The sequence below is a fragment of the Lonchura striata genome, chromosome 10 (assembly GCF_046129695.1).
Source record: "Lonchura striata isolate bLonStr1 chromosome 10, bLonStr1.mat, whole genome shotgun sequence".
NCBI lineage: Eukaryota > Metazoa > Chordata > Aves > Passeriformes > Estrildidae > Lonchura > Lonchura striata.
Window position 1 is genome coordinate 1,439,378 of NC_134612.1, and position 27,617 is coordinate 1,466,994.

The following is a 27,617-nucleotide window of genomic DNA, read 5'->3' on the forward strand; positions in this document are numbered from 1 at the left end:
AGATTATTTTTTCACTGGCCATTTGGGAAAAGCATACAAGTATATTTATGGCAAAATGAAGTTCATTCTTTTCCTTTCTTGCTTTTTTGTTTAACTATTAGGAAACTGTGGACTTGGGAGACTGATCCTTTTAAAGCTGAATTATTTTATATTCTAGCACTAATCTGGGAGCTTTGAGTTCATTCCTATGTTGCAATAGATCTTCTCTCAGAAGAAAGCATACTTATCTTCACAGTAGCGGGTTTTGCCCATTTTTGCAATAACTAAGCAACAGGAAGATTAAACTGGGGATGTGTCAGGGAAAGGTGAAATGGAAAACAGGGATCTCAAATCTCTTTATTTTGTAATGACTGTAGAGCCAGAGGAGAGATTGGTGAGTTTATGTAATAGATGAAGGCCAAAAGTCTTGTCGATGTTGAAAAATGAGAAGTGATGGATGCAATTTCAGAGCTTTTTCTGGCATTTGGGATTCTGTTTTGCAGGGCAGTTGAAGTATTCTGTATTTATTAATGGAATACGTGAATTGCCTGAGCATGCAGACACACCAGTGTGCTCCAGTGGCACTCAGGTGTGGTTCACAGGCTCAGAGGGACACAGGCTGCACTGAGCCAAAGGACATAAGAGATGTCTTACTGCAGGCAGATGCAATTGAACCACAATGAGACAGTAAAAATGAACTCACATCAAAAGGGAACTCCTTATGCAACTCAAATTTCAAGTACCAGATGCTTTTCATTCCTCCTGATTCTGTTAATGGTCTAAGCACTTAAAAAAACAATCAAATAAAAAAGTAAACAAGCAAATAAACACAAAAAGCACCAAAACTTTCCTCTTACTGATTCCTAGGGAATACTTTTGATGGCACTTTTTAAGGAACTCTCAGAATACAGTGAGTGCAATTCTACCAGCCTTAGATTTCATCCAGTTGGTGTCCAGTGAGCAATAACAGCAGTCAAATGAGTGGAAGCAACATCATTCCTTAAATTATATTTGGGGGGGGGGGGGGGGGAATAAAAGAATATTATGAACAAATGGTACAGTTTAGACCTTAGAGACAGGTATTGGGAAGAGGAAAAGAACAATAAAGCAAAAGCAAAACAAAATAATATATCAGATTATTTGCAAGCTCTTATCTTGGAGATGAATTTTGGAGATACATCCCCATATGTAAAAACTATGGTTATATAAGCTTTGTGTGACCTGTGGTGTGGAAATGTTACTAATAATGGAAAACATCCATGCTCTCCAGGAATGCAAAGCAATTCTTTTGCATCAGACTATCTCTCTTCAAATATTTTCACATCATGAAAATTATTGATCCTTTTGCACTGTTTTGGATACTTGCTTTAAAATAATAAATATCTAATCCTGAAATAAGCAGCTGGTGCTGTGGCTGGGGGGGTGTTTATATTCTCCCTGCTAAAGGCTGGTAAAATGTTGCCATAGAACTAAGTGCAGAAACCACTCTAGAGGCTTTCATAAAATAATAGATTATGAAGGAAAAACCTTCATATGTAACATGATCAATGAATACTTCAAGTTTCTTACTCTGAGCCAAAAGGACGACTACAAAATATTAGACTGGTTCAAGCCAGTGTTTATCCACAGGTTAACACAGCTCTCAAATTTTTGTTATTTTCCTATCCCTATGCAGTGTCTTTATCCACAGGTTAACACAGCTCTCAAATCTCTGTTATTTTCCTATCCCTATGCAGTGTTTTCAAAAGAAGAGAATTTTCAAAATTAAAAAGTGTTTTGTCTTGCCTTATTTGAGCTACTGATTCTTCAGGATATATGAGTCATATTTTAGGTTTCCAAAAACATAATAGTGCTACACTGCATTTATTTAAACACCACAACAAAAACCTTTTACCATGCTGTCTATTTCAGGCTATATGAAACTGTATGTTTAATTAGAAAAGAAAAACAGAATTCACATTATTGAGAAAGTTCCATAATTACGAGATTTTAAATATTAACATGTATCCTTTCTGGAATTCTTTAAAGTTTTACATAAGATGGGACTTTTTCATTTTACCTTTAAAATGGAAAAGGTAAGAATGGTTAAGAAATATTTCAGTGCTTCTCAACAGTGTTTACAAATTCACTGCATTCTATAAAGTAAAGTGATAGGCAAGCTACTTTTCTTTGGTTTACGTTTGCTAAAGATGATGGAAGAGATCTATACACAGATTTGTATGTGAAGTTTCAGGAACTAAAAAAGCAGAGCACTACACAGCCAGTTAAGCTCAAATGAGCAAATAAGCTGGATAATCAGCAGGTAAGAATCATACAAAACAACTTTTCCCTCTTCAAGCATATTAAGTTGTAGCACACAGATATTAACTCTAAAACTAGGGAAAAAAAAAAAAAAGGTTTTGTCTTCCTCACAAAAGATCTTCTCTGGAAGCATTTATTGTCTCCCATTTCCTTGCATTTCCCTAGCTGGGTGGAAGCTGGAATCAGTAGAAGGTTTGCATGAATTCAAACACATTTAGTTAAGACATAACTAAACCCATGCTGTGGGCTGTTTGTCTTTTTCAAAACTGGCTCCCTTCCTATAATTTATTAGTCATTCATATAAACCCATACTATATTAATTTATACCATCTAGGATAAGGCAATTCATCTTCCTTTATTGCAGCTCGAGGTTGATCCATTACAGTTTGTCTGCACTGTCCACAGAACATTTCCTGGTCTGTCCCACCCAAGGCTGTCCTCACAGGCCTTGGGATGCAGTGGAAGAACCGTGCCAGGAAAGGGCCCCTCTGTGCTCCCTCTGCAAACGCTCCAGGCGTGAGAGCATCTGAGCACGGCCGAGGAAACCAACCCCGTCCTGAGAGCCTGAGGGAACCCTGTGGCCCAGGACTGCTGGCCTGAAAGTCAGAGTAAGGACAGCCCCAAAAGAAACACAGACATGAACACAGAGATGAACACAGAGAAAGGCCCAGATGATGTTTAGAACCTCCAAACCTTGTTGACCTCGTGCCGAGTATTCAAGACTGCAAGACATGCATGGCACTTCCCAAAGGCAATCACAGGCTGTGCATTAAATCTTCTAAGTCCCAAAGCCTGAGAGCAGAGGTTTTGTCAAGAGCATTATACTAACAGGAGTACAATAAGGACAAAATGTATGAGGCCATAATCTTATGAGAAAAGCCATCTTTTCATCTCTAAGCTGAGACACACATTTGTTTGGACACAGGGAGAGGGGGAGTGGGTGGGAAGCAGCACGTGCACAATCGACACATTACGATGGTATTTGACAAATTCAGATGGTTTCTGACTCAAGTCAGTTAGAAAATGTTAGTTAGATCCAAAAATAACACATTGTAAAAGAATTATAAAAGGAAAAAAGTGACTATTAGAAGGCTTAACTCCTGACACCAGGGCAGATTTAATATCGAAATTTGATTTAACTGACAATTTCTAAACTTCAGGCAGCTAAAACCTGAGGTAGCAAATTATAATGGTTAAGAATTGCTTTATGAATGCAAATGTTTTCTTTCTTTTTCTCCTCTAAATAGCACAATGGATTTATTTTTCATTTAATTGTGTTGATAATATGTTCTCTCATCTCTAGCTTAAAGAGGTTGTCAATTCCAGAAAATTGGCAGAAAATTTAGGCTTTCTTACCACCTCTTTCAGCTCTAAGTCTTTTCATCTGCTAATTTAATGATCTTCAGCTCAGCCTGCTGGAATCCTGTGTGTCAAAGGTCTTCCCCTCAGAACCACTCAAACTAAGGAAGCCCAGGAAGCCTTTGAGGCACCCAGGAAATTCCATTAACTCCTGCAGAATGTCAGACTGAACCTCCTGCCTGTGCATGCTTTGAGCCCTCCCCTTGAACAGCAAGGTATGCTGCTAGAGCCCTGCTGGGGGATGCTGCACAGCAATTGTCAAGGGATGCAGCTGCCACAGGGACAGCTGCAAGGCACAATCCCCCTGGCTGGAAGAGACCCGGACCTGGACCTCTCTGACCTGGCAGTCACTCCTCCCTGGGGGCAGTTCTTTCCTGGGTAAACACCACAGTGGCACCTGTGGGGTCAGCAATGGCCACAACTCAGGCTCATTTTTCAGGTGTTCCAAAGGAAATGGCAATTAAAACCACAATTTGTCCATTGCTGAGTTTCTGTGAGCTGTTCTCTGGAGAGCTTTAACAGCCCTGGGCTCTGGACCAAGGAGAAACTTGAAAGAGTGTGGCAGGGGACTTGGGAGGAGTTCCCCCTAACATGCCATGGGAGGAGGCTGTGGTGTAGATTCCCGCCTCCCAGGATGTCCATCAAGCCTACCACTCCCCCCGAGGTCTATATGTCAATCACCCTTTGTACTTACCCTTTGTTCTAGAAGGTTCTTAAGTTCTCTGATTGTAATTGGTTCTTCCCCAGTTACCATCCCCTTCCCTCATCCTCATTTGTTGTATCCCTATCACCCCATCCTAACTCCTCCTCCGAACCCTGTTCCTGTTGGATCCTTTGTATCCTGCCCCTCCTACTCTGCTCCTGTTATAAACCCTACCCCACCCCTTGCTCGGGGCTCTCTGAGCTTGCTCCCTCGCTGAGTGGACGTGTCAGAGATCCCCTGACACCCAGCCCTCGACGAATAAAGCAGGTTTGGAGAGACATCCTGCCTTGGTGTGAGCTTATTATTACCATCGTAGAGGCTCAGCTATACTCTTCAGGCCAGCCTCCATAAAAGAGGGTGAGGTCAGAAGATGATTTTGACTCACAAGTGTGACTCGTGCTATGGACATTCTTTGATGAACAAGGGAGAAGTCTTGAAATCTCATAACCTTGAAGAGAAATACATTAGAGTCTCCAGTAGCTCCAGTTTCTGGTAACTGAATGTCACTACACTGAAGTGTTTCAGAGACTGTGTTTTACTAATCAAGTCCTCATCACACGGGTCATACATGTGACTGTACCATGCATATGTAGCTTTATAACTGAGAAGAACTTAATTCCCCCAAGGTATGTCTTGAGATAGAAACCTGGTTTATCCAGAATGAGTCGAGAATAGAAACCAAAGACAGCAGCAAAATCCCGGATCTCATAAAGTAGCAGCTAAGAACAAAAATGTTCAGAAGATAGGCAGATTTGGGGGCTTAGGTCACAAAAGAAATGAGGATTGGAGCTTGAGAAAGAATTTAAAACTTCCTCTGGAAAGCAGAGAGAGAAAACAAGGACATGGATTTTTGCATGTATTTTTGAGGAAAAAGAAACTAAGTAAAAATTGGAGACTGAAAATGGCTGTGAAGTAGGAGAAGTAAATAAATGTCTGCATCTTACAGGATTAAATCTTTCTCAGCATTAGGAAAAAAAATAAGTCGCTTAATCAGGAAGAACTGTGTTTTCCTACCTAAAAAAACCCTGAAAACTTTCCGGAAAAGTTCAGATGCAAAGCACATTTTATATGCTTTGCCAAAGACAAATTGTAGAGAAGAAATTTATTCTGTCCCACACACTTTGGTTCTCCCTGTGATGCCATTCCCTGAATTACTGAAATACCAGTAATGTTCTGCCTTTATTTTTAGATAGACAACTTTAAACTATAATGCTTTATGTGCTTTTACATAAAATAATAATATGAAACTCCTGCCCCAATTAAGGCAATGTGAGTTTTGACACTAAGATCAGTTAAAGCAGAATTTATATGATTTATGATGTGTGAATGAGATGTGAACCCTTTGGAGAACATTTTAACTGAGCAATAAATTATGGGCGGTGCATCTCAGCAACATTAAATTACTCAGTGGAGCTCCTGTGGATACCTTGGCACTGCTTTGATTGTGCTGCACATCAAAACCTATTCTGCACCAACACACTGCACTAAGTTTTCTGCCACAGACACATTTTCTGGATCCCGAGAGAAGGCCTTCCAATAATGACATTCCCATCAACAAAACTTGTTCTTATATTAAAAAAGGGGCACCACTTGAAAAGGAAGACTCTTTTGTTAGTAGATAATTCTTATTAAAAACGAATTTGACCAAAAGCACCAAGTGCCTTGCCTAATAGACTTGATAAAATCAGTAATTACACTGCTGTTGGCTATTTCTAAAGTAAAATAATATACTCTGTACGTATTCTGACATGTTGAGATGTTTAGGCAGCCATAAATATGATTAATTCTCTTGTAAATGTATGTGTTTGGGGTTTTTTGTGAGTGGAGGAGAGAAACTTCTTAACAGTAAACAAATTAATATTACACATTTAACAGGAACTTCATGAATGCTTTGCTCAACCCAAACCTTTGCTGCTCAGGAAAAAACAATCTAGCCACAAATTTTGTAGATCTCCACTTCTAATACTGAGATGTAAAACTTTCAGCAGCACTTTTTATTTCTGACCCTTATTTCTGAAGGGCACATATTGGATTTTCATACGCATACAGGAATTAGTATGTATATTGTCTGTCTCATTGCCCTCTTTTTAGGGAATGGACCACATAGTTGTGGCCTCTGGGCCTTGAACCGTCTTTAAGCTTAAAAGTTATTTTAATTAACACAAAAGACATTTCAACTCCTTCATCAGCATGTCCTTATAAATTTATCCACTGATAGTTGTCATAACAAACAGACTTCAGAGAATGCAAATCTGAATTCTGAGCTCCCAGTTTCCATGCCTCAGCATTAACAGCAGGAAGCTGCACATGTCCCATATCTAAGGAACAAAACTGTAAGTAGGGGATGAGTCTGTCCCACAGCTATCCACAGGAACTTTAACAGCACTTACTGAAGGCATCCTCAGACATGAAAATTACACACTTAAAAATCTTGGGAAAAGTATCCAATGGTTTAAAAATGTTTTCATTGATGTTTCAGGGCACAAAGAAGTCACAAACAAGATGTTTTCCTATGTATTTACTTGTACTCAAAAAGCATTTCACTTACCTTGCTTATCAATGCTGATATTCAACATGAACTGAAAATTCATTCATGAACAGCTTCATTCTCATTTAAAAAGACATAAAAGCTTGAGATGCCAAATATTTAACCCTTCTATAATTTAATTTAACTTCCTTCACTATTTAATAACTCCAAGCTCACTGCATGAAGCTGCCCCAGTCTTACACGTTATGTCTTAAGTTTGCTGAAAGGTGTTCAGAACATGGATTTATTTTTCCATTATGAGCATTAATAGCAGGCATTTTAAATTAACCTGACTCTTGTCCTTATTCCTTAAATAAACACAAATGGTATGAGCTCTGAAGGGTTCTGTCAAAGCTGACCAGGGCTCCCAGCACTGCTTCACTGACTGGACACCAAACAGTCCACGTATTTCACATAATTCTGTGGAACACACAGATCCCCAGGGAACATTTTTATCATGACAGTGTGTTTTCATAGGAAGCAAAACATATCAAATACAGTGGTTGTGCAGAAAAGCTAGGGCAATCCCCTAAAAGCACCAAAGACCAACCTCACTGAGGAGCTGCAGGCCTGCAGGATGCCCTGTTTAACTGAAGAACTAATTTGCATCTTAATACCCACCTTACTGCCTGAAACCAAAATCAGGGGCTTCCAATTGCTGCTATTTCTCCTATGAATGTCTCAATTATGACATCTCTAAAGTGAACATTACAGATACTACATAATTTGAGACATTTTAACACTGGCTGAGCAGATTTTCAAAGGTTTTTCATCACCTTATCATTCAGATTAGCATGTTTTCCTTTGTAAATAGTACTTTTAGTTGAAGTTTTAAAAAAGGATGTTAAGGTACCTTAGATTTTATGCAATTGTGCCTCAAGAGTTTCAGCAATACTCTGTAGCCGAGAACAGTATTTTGAAAAATTCCAATTTAAACCCCCTATTATATTATGAGACTAAAATAAAATCTAAAAATCTTTAAAAATTGTGGCCTTTATAAAATTTCATGCCACACTATTTTGATAGCACAGACTTGAGTGCTATCACAAATTTAATCTCAGTGAAATCCTATGCTTTTACATATGAGCCTTGACAATTTTATTGTAAATCTTGGGAAATGAGATAAATCCTAATGCCATGGATTTTAAAGGAGTAAGTAGTTTATTTTTTAAAAAGTAGAAGAAAGTATTGATGTTTATCTTTTCATTATTTGTTTAAAATTACAGACTTCCATACAGCAGAGGCTGAAGGATATTGCAGTGGAGAGAAGCTGATCATGTGTAGGACAGGTATTGATGTAAATTACCTGTCCTCTAATTCATCCAGCAGATCTTGAAAGAATTTACTCATCTTTTTCTTTCATATGGCAATCATTCCTTCAAATGAACCATGCTGGTTTTGAAATTGTGACTGCACTACAGAAGAGATGCTTTATTCCCTGATGAAAACCAATAAACTCCAATTATTTAGGAGGAAGTAATAGGAAGAGTGCAAAAAACTGAGAGAGATTGATAAATTCTAGGCATGTTTGTGTGGGCAAAGGCTCATAAAGCTGAAAGGTCAGGGGAGAGATGTGAAAATGCACAGAAATCCAGACCTGGGAGCATGAGAATCTTTTTGAGTACTCTGATTGTCTTGCACCATCTGTGCATTATGGGCAGACTACAGGGGGACTGCAGGTGTCATATTCACTGTTCTGCTGCAAGCTGTTCACAGGTAGGGTGGCACTGCTCTGTTCCATGCCAGGCACAGGGTCATCACGATCTGTCCAACAGCCATTGAGCAAACCCACAGACAAACCAAAAATTGTCAAAATAAATGCAGACAGAAGGGCACTACAGAGAAACAGAGCAGGAAGTCCATTTGCAAGTATTTATTTTGTGTTCCGATGTCTCTTAAGTCAAAAATGTACCTCCAAATAAATCTATTAACTGACTTTCCATCCTCACTTCAAATCTCTCAGAATATGCCTTTAAATTGCATTTGTCACATGGTCCCACACATGAATAAAATAAGGATTACATAAGTTTTACTACTATCAGTGCACAAGGCAGTTGATGGTGTTGTTCTTCTCAGTCCCAGCAGAAAGCAGGAATGTAGTAAACGACACACAGGCAGGACAAAGGTCTCTTGGTTTTGCACCATTCTCTGCAGTTCTATCCATGGTGGTCATTTCTGACAGACTCTCTGTTGTGTCCTGAAGAACTGCTGTTCTTGGGTTTTGGAACAGAACCCAATTTCTTTGCACTTTCATACAACAGCTCTTACTAGTTTGTGGTCCTGACTGAAGTTTCTATACATTCCAAAACAAACAATGATCTGTCTACCCTCCAAAAATCAGTGGGAATGTGGCTGTTCCAGACATTGTAAGTGTCAAGACCTCTGTGTTTCAGCTCTCCAAGGCAGAGAATGCTTTAATTTCATGGGCTATAGAATCCATAAGGTGAAGATATTTGTCACCTTGCTTTTCATAACTATTCTGCATTCTTCAGACATATTCTAGCTACACTTTAGTTTTTTCTACTGCATTTGTTTTCTTCTAACAGCTGAGTCTAGACCTACAAACTGCCTGAAAGAAATATGTCTTTAAGCATTGATGATGTTTCTAATTATAAATAGCTCTGACTTTATAACAAATCCTTAATTTATTTTTATGCACCTCCTCATTATCAATGCAATCTTTATTTTTTCCAAGGCAGTCTTTTCTCTCAGTACATTTTCTACAGATTTAAACCTAAAACTATCACTGGTCATATCTGAATGGTTTACTCTTCTCTCAAAACTCTCTCACCTCTTTTTTCTTTTCACATTTCAACCTGGAAACAGGCTCTTATTTTTCTTTCTTCTCTCAACATCCTCAAGTGCCTCGTAATTACTGAGTGTTTTGAAACATATCAGTCTATTTACATAGAAGTTATACTGCCAACAACCGAGTTTTAAAATGCAACTCTTACATTAGCAAGTACTCTTTCCTCCTACCCACATTTGTGCATTTAAATAACAAATTCTGAGTACAGGTAGAGCTTGGGGTGAAAGTGTGCCACAACTTGCCTGCATTAGGAGTCAGAGTTCCCAGAGCTCCAGTCAGAGCTGGACCACAACCTTGCACCAACAATTAACACATTCTTGTCCCCATATGGATCCAATGACAGCACTAAGATGCTTTTTATATTATAGCGTCTTTAGGAATGAGAACAAACTATCAAATTCCACAACAACGTAAGACAGCTTTCCAGCTCTCTTAAATCTTAACTCTGAATCTGAATCTTGACTCCAAGGAACCTCCCTGTACAACTGTCCCTCTCATGTTATACTGATTATATAAACATGTGAGGAAGGAGGTGTCCAAGTAGAGGAAGGTAAACCTAGAGATCACCTGAATGTGAGGGTTACCTTTTCCCCTCCCTCTGTTTCAGCTAAAACATAACTGAAGCTAGCGTTCTGGGGTCTGCACAGCCTTTCATCACATACCAGGATAAATATCATTCCAAAGTTTCTTTTTGGGTTTCTCCTTCTTCAAAAATTTGTAGTTCCTGCTCGCATTTCTGCCCTCCTCGAGCAATATCAAAATTTAGACTTCTAGACTTGGGGCACACTGTACAGGGGACCCCACAGGAAACAAAGAACTGGGGCATGGCTAACCAATTTTCCTGACTGTACAAAACCACATGATAAAACCTCCTCCTCCTCCTCATTAAAAACCTCATCAAGCCTCCAGCTGGGTTACCCATGAGAGGTGACGAAGCAGCAGGTTCTGTGAGATGGGATATTCACTCCCTCGCGTGGCAACCAAGGGACATCTGCTGCAGTAATTCCTGCTTGGCAGCTGTCCCCAACAGCAGGCACAGGGATCCAGCTCCTCCCTTCCAGCCGAGCCCTGCTGCCTGCCAGGTGGCACTGCCAACCTGGGAACGGGGCCCTGAGACCGCCAAGGTCACATGTGGCTCGTGAGGTTTGGGCAGCAACTGGGGCTGCCCAAAGAGCGCTAAGGCAAATGAAGGAAGGTGAAGATGATGGACAACTGCTGGTCTGACTCCTGGTGAAAAACATTCTGCTGTGTTTCAGGCCAGCAGGCACTCACACAACAGTGAAAGAATCAGTGCTCAGCCAGATGGGAGCTCCTGCCCTTGTCCTCCTGCTTAGGAGGTGGCAACTTAGCTGCATGTCTTCTCCAAAAATGAAATTTGGAGAAAACATCTGATTTTGAGAAGCACTGGAACACTGTATGCAATCACTATGTTTTCCTCCAAAACAGGTACTATATAATACTGGAATAATTAATTGCTCACAAGAGCTTGATAAGAGTACTTACATAAGATACATTCTTTATGCTTATAAATTAATTAATTTCTGTCTGTCTAATCTCAAAAATAGCTAAGCTACCATTCATTGCTTATTAGTATTCCCTGATAATTAAACAGATCGTTTCCTAATTACTGCTGTCTGCTGTAGAAAGAGTTTCCAGGGCTCCAGCAAGAGCAGAATAACTTGTTTGTCAAACCAAACACTGACTGATGGAAGAAAAATGGAAATTGCATCTTCCACCCATTTGGGTTTTTTTTAGTTAATTGGTTAAGTCTCGTGACTAAATATCAAACACTATTTTCCCTCATCACTTGGTCCCTAATTACCAACCACCTCTATGAATTACTAATATGAATGATTGTGACCTGTGACATCTCAGCTTTTGTTCTACAGTACTGTAGATGGGACACATTTTATTGCAAATTTCATTTCATGCTTTTTATTGTGAAAGATACGGGACACTGAAAGATAATTATATATTTTACAGTTCATTCATTTCAAAATGAGTTTCATATTCATTACTCCAGTGACAGACATGTCCTGTCAGTTTTACCCCTCATTATGCACGTAATATCTGCATTTGAGAAGCAACAGAATTTTGAAAAGAGACTGCAACCAAGTTTCCATTTTAAAAAACTCCACTAAAATTCAAAATGCTCTGCTAGCTTGTTTCACTAATTTCTGGGGCTGCTGTCAAAGAAAGAGCTGATTTAGTCACATTTCTGTTATTATTTACAACCTGGTTAAAAAAACTAGGCTTGGGCATAAATATATACAACTATATAAATCATTCCTCTGAAATCTGAAGAAAAGGTTAAAGCTCCTGGACATATTTTCAAGAAATGAACTCGGACTTCAATTTTTCCTAGTATTTCAGATCTCAACAAAAAAATCGTTATTTTTTGTATTGCAAAAAGTCACCCTGGTGATAGCCAGTGGTTACTTGAAAATGTGTGTAACATGAAAGAGAACTTTTTTCTGTGCTTCCTAAAGCAACTACTCCAGCCAATTTCTATGCTCCAATTTTAAGTAAGAGCTCTCTGCGTACTCTGCTTTTGAGGCTCGTTTCACCAGAAATAATTGCTGATAATCAGAATATCTTCATCCATTGATTGCACTGGATATATTAAATGGTATATTCAAAGGATGTTTGGCCTTCACAAAATTTGGGTTGCTAACAGAAAATTGTTCTGCTCTTCCTTTTGCCTTCCCCAAGAAGAAGTTCTGGCTCCAAAATAGGAGGTAACGCTATAAGAAATATGGCAAGTTAAACAGAAAATACATGGAAGGAATAAGTACAGTTGGAGAGCAAGCACACATAAAACACCAAACCAGATACACCTCAATACAAGCCAAGAGAGGATGAAATGAAGATTTGATGACCACAGCTGAACCCCATCAGTGACCAAGCATTTACTCTGGGTAACACCAAAAGGTTCCAAGATGAGACAATCTGTTCAGTCCCTAGCCTGGTGAGAACCTTCTCCATCAGTCTGTGCAGCCCAGGCAGGCGGCTGTGGCAGAACCCAAAGAGTGGGGGCACACCAGACCACTCAGGCTTTCCTGACAAGACTCAAGATCTCCACTAAAGTCAGTCAGGATGCAGAAGAAACTGCCTGAAGCTATTTAAATTCAGAAATGACACCATATTGTAAGTGGTAAGGCACAAAAAAAAAGTATTTTTCAAGGGTCAACATTGGTAGTTGCTTATTGCCTGATTTGGAGAGACCAATGCTTGAAAGAACAATAGAAGGAATGAATTAAATCACAGTTGTTTCTGTGATTTTCTTTATTTATTTATTTGCATTTTGAAAATAAATGAAAGTTCTAAAGACATCACCCTGCATATATGATCCCCTGTGCAATAGCGAAAAGGTCTGGACCAGCCATGTCCTCATCTGAACTGTACAACATTCACAAGTTTTATCTGATCTAAAAGCACACTTGTAATTGCCCCGAGCCTGTCCTAGATAAAACCCAAAATAATCCCACACAGCTCCAGGTCTTTTTTGACTTTGAAACTTCATTCATTCAAGATCACACTTAAAAATACTAAAATTGTTATATATTAAAATGCAACAAGAAACTGCAGAACTCCTTCAATGTTTGGATCACACTTGGGAGCCCAGGAAAGTGCCTGCAGCTACATAAATTCAGAAATGACACCCCATAATCATGTAAACATGAATTTAACAAGGCTGATGCAGGGATTTGGCAATTGGCTGTGTTTATATCAGCACATCTTCAGCACTGCTTATCAACCTTTACTGCTATGGCAGAGCTTAAAGAGGCAGGGGTGCAAAAAAAAAAACAAAAAAAAAAAAACAAAAACAAACAAAAAAAAAAAAACCACCTAAAAATCCAGACTAACTTGCCTTTGGGAAAAAAAAAATATTTTCTGTTATTTTTGTCCGTAATAAAATCTACAAGCTCCATCAACTAAAGTCACCTGCCTGGCAAGTGTCAGAGGCCTGTTTTTGCTCAGCAAGAACAGGCAGAAGGGGGCAATTGTGTTTGACTGCTCTCATGTATGGGCAGTCCCCACACACAAAGGAGCAAAAGCCCTGCTGTCAGAAGGGACATGGAACTGAGCAGGGCTTGGCAACCCTTTAAAAGTACCTTCCCAAGCAGTACTTTGAGTGCCTTTTCATCAAGGATGCCCTTGAAGCTCCCCCCGCAGCAGCAGCTCTGCATCCCCACTCCCCTGTGGGTCTGACCCGAGCTCGAACGGCGCAGGGAGTACAGCAGGGGCCACACGTCTGGCAGCTGGAAGGTTCTGCAGAACATGGCCTGGAAGCCACTGCCCCTCCCAGACACATCACACACCGTTATCCCACTGTGTGCCCATACATTTTAATGAAATGCAGATGACAGAGGGAAATTATGACAAGCAAGCTGCCCTAACAAATGCTGCATGTATTTTCATCAGTCTTACCACTGATACTGCACTGTACATTTGCATAACAAAGTGTAAAAACATGCTTGTATCATTGTGAGGGGCAACATGGAAAAAAAAAGTCACTGAATTTGCTTGGTATGGCCCTTAGTAGTTAAGCAGTATCACAAATAAGAGTCATGCTAATTGAATAATTTATCTCCTACCTCCCACCCGCAACAAGTCTTCCTTTCACTGTCCCTTGCTAAAATTAAAACTGAATATAAAATAAACTGTTAAGATTATCATGAAGATCACATTCTCACTGGTACAAGTATTTAAGCAACAAGAATTTAAGCAGCTGATTTAAAGATAACAAGTATACAATCACTACAAGCTCCACGGTTTGCTGTAGTTCAGGGCTAGAGTAGAACTGCATGGCTGAAAGCCCTCTGCATTGCCTTTTGCCCCATGTTTTTGACAAAAAACTGCTCCTCTGAGGACAGGCCTTGGCATCCCACTGGGAATGGAGAGGAGCTGAATACTCCAGATCTTCAGCTCAGTGCATCAGCTTTGACAAGACCCCCCACAAAGTCGCAGGTGCTTTACTCATTTCCTGCCCTGGACCACAACCCATCACTACAGTCCAGAGCCCACCAACGTTCTGCAGTCTAGGACTGGTGTGAAGGAGGAGGGAGTTGGTTGAGACTTTTTCTTCTCCTTCTCCATGGATCAAAGCTGTAGTGCTTGGTTTTGTTAAACACAGCCTTTATGACAGAGCCTGTTCAGAAGGCTTAGTAGAGCAGAAGCAACTTGAGCAGTCTCCAGGCTTTGCAGGGAAAGCACTGCCAGAGAAAATTTTCTGCTTTTGTAACAGTACAATGCAATGCCAGCATTTATATGTGCAGGCAGCATAGTGCAGAAGTCCTGTCTTTTTGTGGGGACAGACCTGCTAGTTACCTGCAAAATCTGAGAACAAAGGGCTGAGGGGAAAGGCAGCTCATCTCTGCCCTGGTAGCTTCTAATCTTTCCCACTGAATGAAGGACACTGTCCAAAAAATCAGTTTAAAGACAGAAAACACATCACATCAAACATACTATAACCATTTAATTTTAGGAAGGGGAGGAACCATTTGTCTGTAAAAATACTCATGTCAGTTGTTTCATTTGCTTTGTTTTTTTTAAAATCAGTCATATTGTACAGAGAAATGCTGTGGCCAGGTTCATTACTAAACCTTTTCTATCAGAAGCAGGGCAACAACCTACACAAGTCATAATTTGATGGACACTGAAATCAATGTAAGTCAGCTCTACTCCAACAGCTTCACTGGACCCTGGGTTTCTGTAGCCACTATCTCGTACCAGCGTCACCCCTGACAAAGATACCCAAACCAATGTGCAACAGTGTGATCCTCCCACACCCCACACCTTCCCCTTGCAAAGGCATCTGTTGGGAAGTTGATTTCTTTTGGAGGATGTAAGAAATGTCTGGTGAATTCTGCAGGTACAGAAAGCTTCTGTGCAACAAGCTGTGTCACAAAATTCCAAATCATAACTGTAGCAGAGCAATCTGAAATAGTAACACAGATGTCAATGAGATTATTCCAGTTTTAGGCCAATAACCTGCCTTGGTCATGTTTGTGCACAGCTAGGAGATAGGATTGAAGAGTCTTTGGTGAATTAATCCCAGTAAGACCCAAAGTGTATAAATAAATTAACTTTTCCATGTGTATTCTTCAGCTCCTGATTCTCCTTCTAGGTTTATTCTATAGTCATCTTGTGCTGTTTGCAGTAGAAAGATCATTATGAAAAATAAAGATTCTAATAATCAGTTTCAAATGAAGTGGTTTCACCCCTCCCATGACAGCCTCAGCATTAACATTAACAAAATGTGCAACTGGTTTTCTTTCTGAACCAAACAAGGTTAAAATTAAAGTTCTTTTTACACAAGAGTTTATGGGTGACAGCACATGGCCAGGACACGGTTCAGCTCCAAGCGTTCACAATGTCACTCATAGAAGAACACTGCCAGCGGAGAGATCAGGACACAGGAGAATATCCCCACCCCAGTGAGCCTCGCAGGACTGAGTGTGCAGTGCACAGCCACAAGCACCTTTGCTACTCCTCAGAGTGTACACAGAACAATTCCACAGCAAGTTAAAAATCCAGTAAGGCTCACAGGTTGGGGTGTTTTTTGCTTGTTTGTTTTTTTTTCTGTTGCCTTAACTTTTAGATGGTAAAGACAGTAAACTTTATTCCTATACATCTGTCAGTGTTTGGATTCACTTATCCTTGTCTGTTTCTGTGTATTGATCACAGTGTATTTACTTTTTTCCTTCTTACTTTTTGCATCAATATTTTTGGTTATTTCTTTTTTATTTCATTTCAGTTTTAGCATCCTTTTATATAGCGGACAAAATATAACAATACAAATTTCTTCTTCCCAAGGGAAAGGTGTACATTCAAAGACTAAAGCATATTCAGGGATCCACTGAAAAAGAAAATGGATGGGCAATAGTTATGAGTACATGTTTAATCTTTTAAAATACTTTTTCTGAATCCTTATTTAAGCCAGCAGTTACTATAAGGGGCCACATGCAGATAGACCCGACCTTTCTCCAGGTCTTTCCCTCATCATTTCCTTCAGGGCATTTCTCAGAAGGCAGGATTATAACCATAACTGTATTACATCAAGCTTGCACTGCAGGTCCAGCATGCCAAGCAGTCTCAAGGCAATGCTGAAGTGAACAGAGCATAAAGTGACCACACCAAATGACACTGCCTGATGTGGGGATCTGACCACAGGACAAAATTTGGCAGCTTAACCCCAGCCTTGAAACATTAATGTAATTCTTAATGTGGCCTCAGATTTCTGTTACCAAATAGGTAAAATCTGGACAAGAGACAAAATCTGCAAGAAGAGCAAAGCAGAGATGGCTCAGGGCGCTCAGCTGAGTCCTGCCCAAAGTGGCTGTCACAGCCCACACAGGTGCCTTCGGTTTGGTCTTGTTTTTAAAACTATTTAATCACTTACAGCTGGACTCAAAGCCTGAGAACACACCTCTCCAAATTCCAAAGCAGCATGAAAAATGTATGAGTTGTCTTGCAGTGGCACAATACAAATATTTTGGCTGAACAGTGAGTGGAGATTAAACTTTGGAATTTCCACTTACAAAGCAAACATCAAGAACCAACCCATTCCTCACATTGCCCCATGTACTCCACTTTAACCTCTCAGCTGATGTTTAATCTCTAAAGAAATACCCTCCCACAGCAACACATTAATGTATAATAAGGAAAAGATTAAATTAAAATTAATCCATCACAATTCATTACTACATTGTTTCCTTCATAAAGTGAACTTCTCCTCTTCCCCCCCAGGAAAGGCTCTTCCTCCTCTTCTCTCTCCCAGTTTAGACTCCTGTTTTTCCAAACATGACTGGCAGGTGCATCCACTGTAATTCATGAGATAGCTGAATGTTCCTTTTCCATTACCAATAAATGATTAAAAGGCAGGTTTTAGTAGTGGGCTTTGGGAGTGTTTGCCTATGGGGCTGTCCTGGGCTGGACACAGTAACACCTTTGTTTTGTCATTTTAAAACAGTATAAAGTAGGCAAATTGAGAGTATAAATCAATTTTTTATTATTCTCTCTCTGTATAGCCAGACTACTTCAGTACAAACATATTGTCCTTATTCTTTTGTTTGAAGACAGCACAAACAGCTTTGCAGCTGTTTGTAGCACCTGTCATTCTCCTCAAAAATTTTTGAGATCTGCTCACCTCCTTATAATTTAAATATCACACTCTGTACACCTCTTACAACAATTAAAACAGAATTCGGAGCAACATGATGAAGTGTGCACTCAATAGCCCTCAGTTATTCCTTTGAAATTATTTTATTCAGACAGCATATTTTTTTATAGCTTTTATTTGTAGCCATAATTCTGGTCCTTTTAGTAGTATCATCTCCTTGATTTGCCTGAAGATGTTAACAAATAAGATTTATAAAACTTAGGAGAACAATGCCAGTCAGCTTCATAAGACCCCTAAGTTTTAATTCTATGGAAATATATGGTGTTTATAAATTATTCTTTTAACTGACTGCTTTGTTATGTTAAGCAGCAGGAAAAATTAATTCTATTACTATTTGTTATAATAATGGCATTGATTTGCTTTTTCTGAGATGTGGAAGATTAAAAGTATAGAGATTTTTCCCCTTGTATGGTTTTTTACCAACATGAAAGAGTAGAGTTGTGTCATTATGAGGAAAATATCTATTGAGAAGTCAATTATTATATCATTTTCCTTAATAATGTGTAGCAACTGCAAGCTCTAAAAGTGACAGATAAGGCACAGATATGTCACAGAAGCAAAATACAGAACAGCAATTAGCATGGAATGAAAGAACACGGAGATGCAAATGAGCAGAGAGATGAAATCTCATCTATCGTCAGAGATTGTACAGGTGTGACAGACAAAACCCAGAGAGGATCAGGGGCCCTTCCGTGGCCACAGCTTTGCCTGCTTCTATCCTGCTATAGGACTGGATATATATACAGGACTAAGACCTGCCTTTTGGCTCCCCAGGCCATTCACTACTGAAGATGGGGGTGCTTCCACTCCCTCTGTGGCAGGGGAACACAGAGGAACCAGACAGACAGCAGACATTTGCTCCTACAGCAGTCCAGACACATTCCCCCTGAAGAAGAAAATGTTTGTAGGTAGCACCACACACTGAGGACTCAGGTGTAATAATTTCTGGCTGACAGTGCAAGTCCTTTCTTTCCACCTGATTTTCAGGTGGAGGAATTAAACTGTTTTTCATATGGAAAGTGAGTCACATGAAAGTACTGGCAGTAAGAGCCTGCTTTCAAAACTAACAGGATTATGCAATCCACAAATGTACAGATACTATTATCTCTTTTAGTCTTGTTATATTAACATTTTTTCAATGGGTGAATGACAAATAGAAGCAGTAACTTGCACTTGCAGGAGCTTTTTAATTGACATTAAAGGGCAAGGATAGCAGTCTGTCAGTGCTAGGTCTTATCAGCCTTGAAGCAACATATTTCTTTAGGAAAAAGAACTTAAGTAGAATGAAATGTTGAACTGAGAAAAAGATCTGACTTCCCTTTTATAATAGAGGAAACAATTCAGACAGAGGAAAAGATGACCACAGGATCTACTGTATACTGAAACTAATGTAACAAATGTAACAGTCCCAATCATTCCAAATTATTAAAAGCAATGACATTTAAATTATTTAGGGGTGCTTTTTAGTTTAAAACTAGTAGTTAGGAAATTAGATCCATGACACATGGAGTAATAGTAAGACAATAGGACAGGTTCCATCTCCGGTACACATTCCCAATTGAACTGACAAAACAGTAATAGCTAGAGATAAAATAAAGAGAATATTGGATCTTACCTAGATTTCATCCAATATGGATTAGACATGGTTAATAAAAGGAAACGTGTTTAAATGATGCTGGCCAAAGTTAGCAGAACACACTCAGCAGTGAAAGTTCCAGTCTGAAGTCTTCAAGATGAGTTAATTGACTTAGGGCTATACACCTGTATATTTTCAGCATATTGAGACAGAGAAATCTGCTGGATCAGTATCTGCATAGATTATCTGCCATGTCAAGTGCCAAAGTGCCAAATGCAGAAGAGAAGCCTGTCAGAAGCAGCTCTTCTTGCCTCAAGAGTAGATACAGAGGTAACATTTGTACTGAGTCCTTCCGACTAGCTGCCCCTTTGCTGGATTGTGTCTTGCTTTGTTTCTATCCAAAACTCTGCACAGAGTACACTGGGATAACCTCTCAAATGGAGGAGAGAGGTGCATACAAATCCAGAGGCACTGAGCTTAGATCTAAGCTGCAGGCAGGATGCTGCAAAAAACAAAGCAATTCAGTAATTCTTCTTTAACTGCTAAGTTATGGAGAGTCACACCACAGTCTTACCTGCAGTTGGCTAAGTAGCATATAAAAACAAACAAAAAAGTAGCCAGAAATTAAAACTCACAATATGATTTATGCATTGGTTACTTCAGTCCTCTCCAGATGTTAGCATTAGAGTAACTGCTCTGATCTCAACATCCTAGCCATGATTTTAATTATATACCAATACAAAAAAAAATTACCACAGCCACATTAAAATCCATTTCCATACATTATTATCTAAGTAAGTTTACAGAAAAGACTGAATTTTAAGAAGGAAGTTGTTTTCTCTTCACTAACTCTCATAGCTACCCCTCTCATAGCAATCATTTTTAGAAGTGAATTCAATTATACATTCAATTATTCAGTTAGTCACAGTCGCACTTTGCTATTTTTCCTCAAGCAGAGGGGTGTTAACTTTGACTAAATCTACCCCATGTTCACACATATTTTCCACAGGGACAGAACTGGGTGCATATGGCATTTACTGCTTCCTTACCCCTGCAGGGAACCATCACTGCATCATGCTGTGAGGTCACACTAATAGGATAATTTAAATTTCCTCAGGACCTAAATAATTCTTCATTAAAAAAAAAAAATAGAAGACTGAGAGAAAAAGTGTTATTTTTTACCCACAGGACTTTGAAATCACACAGCACAATTTTATGCATGGCAATTTGTGAAACACAGACTCGATAGTTCAAGAAAAATGGATACTAAACAAAGCTGGGTAGAAAAAATTTCAAAACCAGTCCAGCATTATTACACAGCAAAATGAGGACAGTACAGGAATGAAATGCAAAGGCAGGAAGCACTTGTTCACAACAAAAACTTGTTTAAGCTTTCCTACTGATACAACCACAGAGTATTATTTCTTGAGACTGTCTGTTGTGGCCTTTCCCCCCACCTCGAGGCCCCAGTTATATTCAGCCTGACAACAGCAGATTGCAACAGCCTGAAGTTGTTTAAGCTCATCCTGGCTGCAGACTGTGCCACAGGGGCCCCAGTCCCCACTTTGCACATCCCAGCCTGGACCACTGACACTGCACTGACCTTCTTCACCTTCTTGCAGTCCTATTTCAGCACCCTGCTGAAAGCTGCTGACATGATTCCCTTCTTCCTTCAAAAGAAAGAAAGAAAATATTGATCTACTTTACAGTTATGAGTAAACTCCAGAATAGAGAAACAAAAGTGATTACAGAAGTCTTAACTTCGACGTACACCCCATGCATTAGTGTGAGGTAATAATAAACTTGATCAGTTACAATTTCATAACTAACTTCATGCCAGAGATGTTTTTACTCAAAAGAGCCAGAGATCCAAGTCTGTAGTTGGAGGCTCCCACACCTCATAAATACCTTGTACATGCACCTGCCTACAGGAACTGCATTTAATGAAAACGCATTTGGTTGATTAGTCAGAGGGGAAAACACCTCCCTCTACAACTCCTACTCCTTTACTATAAATGAATAATTTTCCATAAAATATCAACTATGATGCCCGTGCTCAGCTAGGCTGAGATGTAATTTGCCATCCCAGACACCTCTACAGCCCATAAACGTCTGTGCCTGTGTTCATATTGCTAAGACTTAATACCTACATGCCAAAGCCACAAATATCCAGTGCTGTGGGATTACCTGTATCTAAGAGCAGTACTTCAAAATAATGGATGTTGTACATCATCTCAATGAAAAATCTATAAAGAGCTGTCATTCAGAGAAGCACTTTATCTGAGGGGAGAGAGATTTACTCCCCTGGTGTTTGAGGCACTGCTTCCCATGTTTGCCATGTTTACCATGAAGACTCATTTGCATCCTTGTTTGATTGCTTCCTGTGTGGAGACTGGAGTGTCAGGTAAGTCCCTTCCCTGGGGTGGCAGGGGGACAATCCAGGCAACATATGATACAAGAGCTATATAAGAATGGCAACAAAACAGTTAACAGATAAAACAAAATATTTAAAAAATCTTCTATATCACTAGAAAACCAAAGCATTTCAAGATTTGTTAAATTAAAAAAAAAAAACAAAACCAAAAACAAACCTACAAACAAAACCAGAAAAGAAAACAGTGCAGATGACACCAGGCAGACAGTTAGACAGTTTTAACATGAAGGCAGCTCCAGAATAATCAGCTGGGAAAGGAACAAGACACATGAGACTCCAGATCCCATATATAAGGCTAATATATTAATCTCTAGTCTGTGGGCTTTTCCAGGGGATTTCTCTTTCAAGTTATCACTTTCATCAGAGACCTGAAGAAATGCTCCACAAAAGGCTCATCAAGGCTGGCATATATCCCTGTAAAATTTCACAGTCAACAAATCACTGTTTCTGATAAAGCATCCTGTGCTGAAAAAATTATCACCTTCTCCTATATCTTTCTAAATGATAATTTGTTTCTACAGTAATGGGCTTGCTTTGAAAGGGTGAACAGTTTCATGAAAATGTTGTTTTCATGAGTGCCTGAAAGGTGCTAAAAAGCTATAAGGTATTGTGCCTACCACTGGCATAACACAAGAGCAGCTTAAGGGTCATGAACTGAGAAACAATGCATTCAAAATTCTGAATATTCAAACCCAAAATACATATCAAATTTTTTAAGCACATGACACATAGAGATAATATGGTTTTTGAGGCCCACAACAATGTCTAAATCAACCTTATAGCTCCCCCACTGTCACCACTACACTCTGGCAGATGTACCCTACAGTGACTGAGCTTGGGTTTGACACCATCCCCACCTTTCCTTGAGCACACAATACGCCACAAAGTCCCAAAGCAGAAAACCTGTCTGAGTTATTGCTCCCTTGCCTGTACTCTTGATTAATGGCACAACCACAACAGTTAAAAACCCACAATAGAAAGGGCTACATAAAAATTGCAAGTGATAGTAAAAATGTCTCCTAAGAAAGGAGGCTGTGTTTGCAAACAGGTAATTTAATTTCCTTGCACTGCTCGGTAAACTGAAGTTTGTGAAATTAAAGTGAGATTTGTTTTCATGCTAAAATCCACTGGGAGGCTGATTATGCTGAAGCACACTTCAAGTTTTGAAGGAACAAAGATGAATGCAAAGAATGTTTCAATATATGGAAACTGCATATTAAGTGACTCCTTGCTTTTCCTAAATTAATACACTAAAATGAAGAAAATACTTGTTATAGAGCCAAATTAAGATTTACCACAAAGTAATGAGTAACTGAAAGCAAAATTATAGCTCTTTAGCCAGCTCACTTTATGTTACTTTCATTGCTAAATACTTTGAAGATAATTTATTATGCAAGAATTGTGTTGCTCTCCTTCCATAAGGCAGGTGCAGGCAAACTCCTGCTGTGGATCTGCACAAGTCCCAAATAAATTCTTATCATCATTGCCACAATGATCTGGCATTATCTTCACATCCCACTCACCCATTTTTCCACCAGTTTTATCCACATATATAAACTGTCAAAACACCAGACCAACCAGAACAAGAAAGTTCATTTGACTCCAAGACTTCATTCATCATCACACTAAGAAACAAGTTGTTCTACTTGTAGGTATCAATTGTCTGGGATCAAAACAAAGACAGAAATGCTTGAACCTAGACAATGGCACATCAATATTCAAATGATTAAGTTCTGGATATTTCTTTCCATCTGAACTTCAAGCAAAACCGAGACAGGGATTTGAAAGAAGCAGCAACAACTGCATGTTTCACTTGAGCTAAGGTGCTCAGTACTGTAGAGGCATGAGGTAACAAACACTTTAACATAGTGAAGTAGTGCATCTCCACCTTTAACCTGTGTGCAAGTTTGGTTTCCCAATCCTGATGCGAGTCTTTTTCCCATCCTTCCCTCTCTCTCTTTCAATTATAGAAAAAAATGGAGGAAAAACCATCTCTGTTGAGCATATCTCAAAATGACATCCAAATCAAGTGCATACATAATGATCTCACATGATATCAGAGTTGTTCATTAATGAAAATTTAAACAAATATTTTTGGTACATTTCTATAAATGTGAAGCTTTGGGCTGTTTTAAAATCATGCATGTTTCTGTTGGAAAATGAGAAAAACTCCGTCCCAGGAAATGCTGCTGAATGGTTCAAATCACAGAATAGCAGGGATATCTCACCCTCACAGAATTGCAAGAGTTTCATCTGAGAGTATTTCCTTTCAGAGGTTTCCTAAATCTCAAATGAATTATCAGGAAAATGGTGCAGCCATTAACCCCCTGGAATTCTGGACTATTTGAGTGCCTCCAACAAGCCTTCAAGGGCTGCCCTTAGGATTCTTATCATAGCAGATGGATTTCACTCAAATGGCCCCATCTGTCACTTCTAGTTCATGTGGCTGCAGCCTGAACTCAAAGAACACCTAGGGCACATTTTCATCAAAATGCCTGGCTAAGCAAGCCAAGAGATGAAAGAGATAAAGAAGATAATACTCCAAATCTTACAGAGAATCTGACCCAATAAAATGAAATTCTGCCAGATTCATTCACATAAAGAAATGGGAATAGAATATTCCCCCCTGCTCTCTTCACCCAGTGAGCTGCAGAGATATTTGGCAGAGGGAATTTTCTTCTTGCTGTCATCTCCTATTTTCCACCCTTTGGCCATCTGTCCACTATTAGGTCCCTTTGAATGAGAAACTGATTTAGAAGCACAGAGTCATCTTCACAACTGTTCTCTTGCAGGGCAGATAAGGATAGAAAGGGATGATTAAAGCTTTTGCTGGCTAACAATAAATGAAAGCAGGAGAAGAGAAAAAAGAGCTGATCTGAGTCTTGCAAGACAGAAGGTGGGTTCAAACTCCTGCTGCCCAGAATTTGCCTGTTGGGAGGAACAGAATCCAGCCCACGCTTGGCAGCACAGCAGATCCATTTTAAATATAAAGCACCTGGGTCTATTAAAATGCCCTAATTTCAAGCACATCCAGTCAGATGCAGACATTCAATTTCCAGTGAAAAAAGGTGAATCATACAGATGGTGCACATAGCTCCAGAGGACACACATCCACCTTTTCAGAAAGGGGCCTTGGTGCTCATCTCTCCCACAGAGTTCTCCTCTTTCTCAGGCAATTCAATATGCTTGCACCTAATATGAACTAGTTTTTCCTTTTCCTTTATTTTGTTTTTTCTTCTGAGAGTTTTGTCAGTATCAGTGGAGACAATTATCAAATGCAGCAGTAGGGAAGGACAATGCAAGTTTTCTGATAAGGCAATGCTGTCTGTATCAGGATAGTCTGTTGATCACAGTGTATTCTATTGGTGTAAAGAAATAAAGAGGAGATTTCATCTGGCTAGAACAAAGAGCTATGTTTCTCAAAAACACCTTAACAACACAAAACAAAACCTGTTCAAAAGGTTGTGCTTTTCAGAAACATGAAATTAATTTAACAATAGATCTGTGAGTTACCAGACAAAACACCACCAGTTACCTGATCAGCCTTTATGTCATTATGAATTTAAGGTAGTATCTGCTATCTGATATGTGGCATGGCAATTCTGCAAGGTTTGTAAATGTATCAACAGTTAGGAAGTCCAGGCACTCACCTGTGAAGGAAGCTGGCCCTAAAGGAGCCCTGCTCCCATCCCCAGGTGAAGAATGAGGCAAGGAACTGGCACTGCTGGGAGCTAACCACAGCAGGGAGCTTTCTCCTCCTGATCAGGGATTGCTGGCACACAATATGTCACAGTTTAATCTTCCTTGTATGGGTCAACAAACTCCTAACAGCATCCATGTCTTTCAAGTTATGCCAAAGCACCTTTTTTGTTTTTTCAGAAACATCTCACACTCAGATTCAAACCACATTTTGACACTGGTCTCTGACACTCTTTTTTCTTGACCCTTTAGACTGGCACCATAGTTACCCCCTCAGATTTGAATCTACATGTCAGAAAATGTTTCTTCTTATCAGAGTGATGATGCAAATATAAATTCAGCATTTGTACCATGCTGAAATTCCAAGGCCATAAGAAAGTTGGATCCTGAAGAGAACACAATGGAAAGTATGTAAGAATTCTCAGTGGAACAATGCACTCACAAAAAGCAATTTCAAATGCTCTGCATTAATGCAGAGAATTACTACCAATAATGGCATTTCTATTGCCATCTTAAAGATATTCTATATGTAGAACATTTTATACAGACAGATATTAGACTATAATCAAGCCAATGCCAGTAACACTTAGTGTGACAAGATCAATCACAGGAATCCAATAGCTTGGGTAATCATTCTGTTAACTCCCAAGAATTGGCAGAACTCAGTGGCTGTGCTTTCCCCCAGCATTTCATCCCTAAGCCACATGATACAAAGCATCTTGTGATGCAGACTGAAAATCACTTTTATAAAGAGAGAAGTGAAATGAAAAATAGGTAGAGCAAGAAATCACACAGGTAAGACCATCAAGAACTGTTGGAATGACATAAAGAACTTGCAAAGCATTTGTCTGCAGTAGACCTAATCCCAGTTGGCAAGGTCTTAGTTTATGAATAGTAAAATCCCCTCAGACTTAAATAAAATATTTATAGTAATAGGTTAAAAATGTAACTCTATATGTCTCTCTACATATATATTTATTACATAGACTGTTGTGACAGAGACACACGATTCACAATATTGAGGTGTTTGAATCACTTTATAAAATGTACTTATGGAAGCTCAAGAAGGAATTCCTTGAGTGGTGGATAATTGCTTGTTCCCTCAGTAATCCTGAATTTAGAAATGAACAGCAGTAATGATATTCATAATGAAAATCCCCTAACTGCTTAGAGACCAGTGCTCTGCATATGATTCACTAACTACTGCATTAGTGCTTTTTCATAGGACAGGGAATTTCAGCATATTTGTTAGAAATGTATTTATTTACATAATGGCTATTTTCATGCTCTCTAAGCAGTCAACTCAGTCTGGGAAAAAAGCTCATATAGGAAAGTTAAAATAATGACACAAATTCATTTATTATCAGTTTTGGCAGCACACACTCACACCCAGAGGACCTCCGGAGAGCCCAACAGGAAAAGACAAATGAAACAGCTGAGAAGTCTGGGCCACTACCAAAGTCAGTGGGCAGGTGTAAGGTAGCACGCTGAGCCAAGGAGGAGGAGAACAAAGCTGTTTGAATTATCTACACCTCATCTCCTTGTCTAGAGAAAACATATCAGCACTGAGCAGGACTTGGGATAAGGACAAACAAAATTCACTTTAAATGTGCATCATCCCAAATTAGGCACACACCCCTCCAGCCACATTTCCTGCTGTCCAGGAAGCTGTTCTGCAGCTCTCAGTCCATTCCCATCCCCTCAACCACAGCAGCACAGCCCACCCCTGTATCCCATCCAACCTCGCCTTTCCTGCCTGCTCCCCTCTGAGGCTACACCTCACCTCTCAGGATTCTGAAGCACAGCTTAAATTATGAGGATCACAGCACTCTGTCCTAGTACAAATAGCATATTTTGATCCAGCAGGATGCTGCCTCACAACATAAGAAAGGTTTGCAGACAGACAGACAGACATGCTTCTCTCAAACAGCCCCTTTACTCAGCTCTTGCAGAGTACAGCACTGGGATGTTCCAGGCATTGGATCTTTTCTAATTCAATCAAGACTGCAGAAAAAGTCACAATGTTAATACCATGGCTAGCCCAA

At 39.5% G+C, this 27,617-nt stretch overlaps 1 protein-coding gene across 3 annotated transcripts in view; it reads right to left on the bottom strand.

Annotated features, from left to right (window-relative positions):
* The window catches only part of CLSTN2 (calsyntenin 2), a 339,467-nt gene that overhangs the window by 212,975 nt on the left and 98,875 nt on the right, over nt 1-27,617 (bottom strand). The window contains exon 2 of one of the 3 annotated variants that reach the window (XM_077785559.1): nt 21,043-21,105. The exons of the other annotated variants lie outside the window; for them this stretch is intronic. The gene's annotated coding sequence lies outside the window, so the exon portion shown is untranslated. The remainder of the gene's footprint in view (nt 1-21,042; nt 21,106-27,617) is intronic. 3 annotated transcript variants of the gene reach the window in all.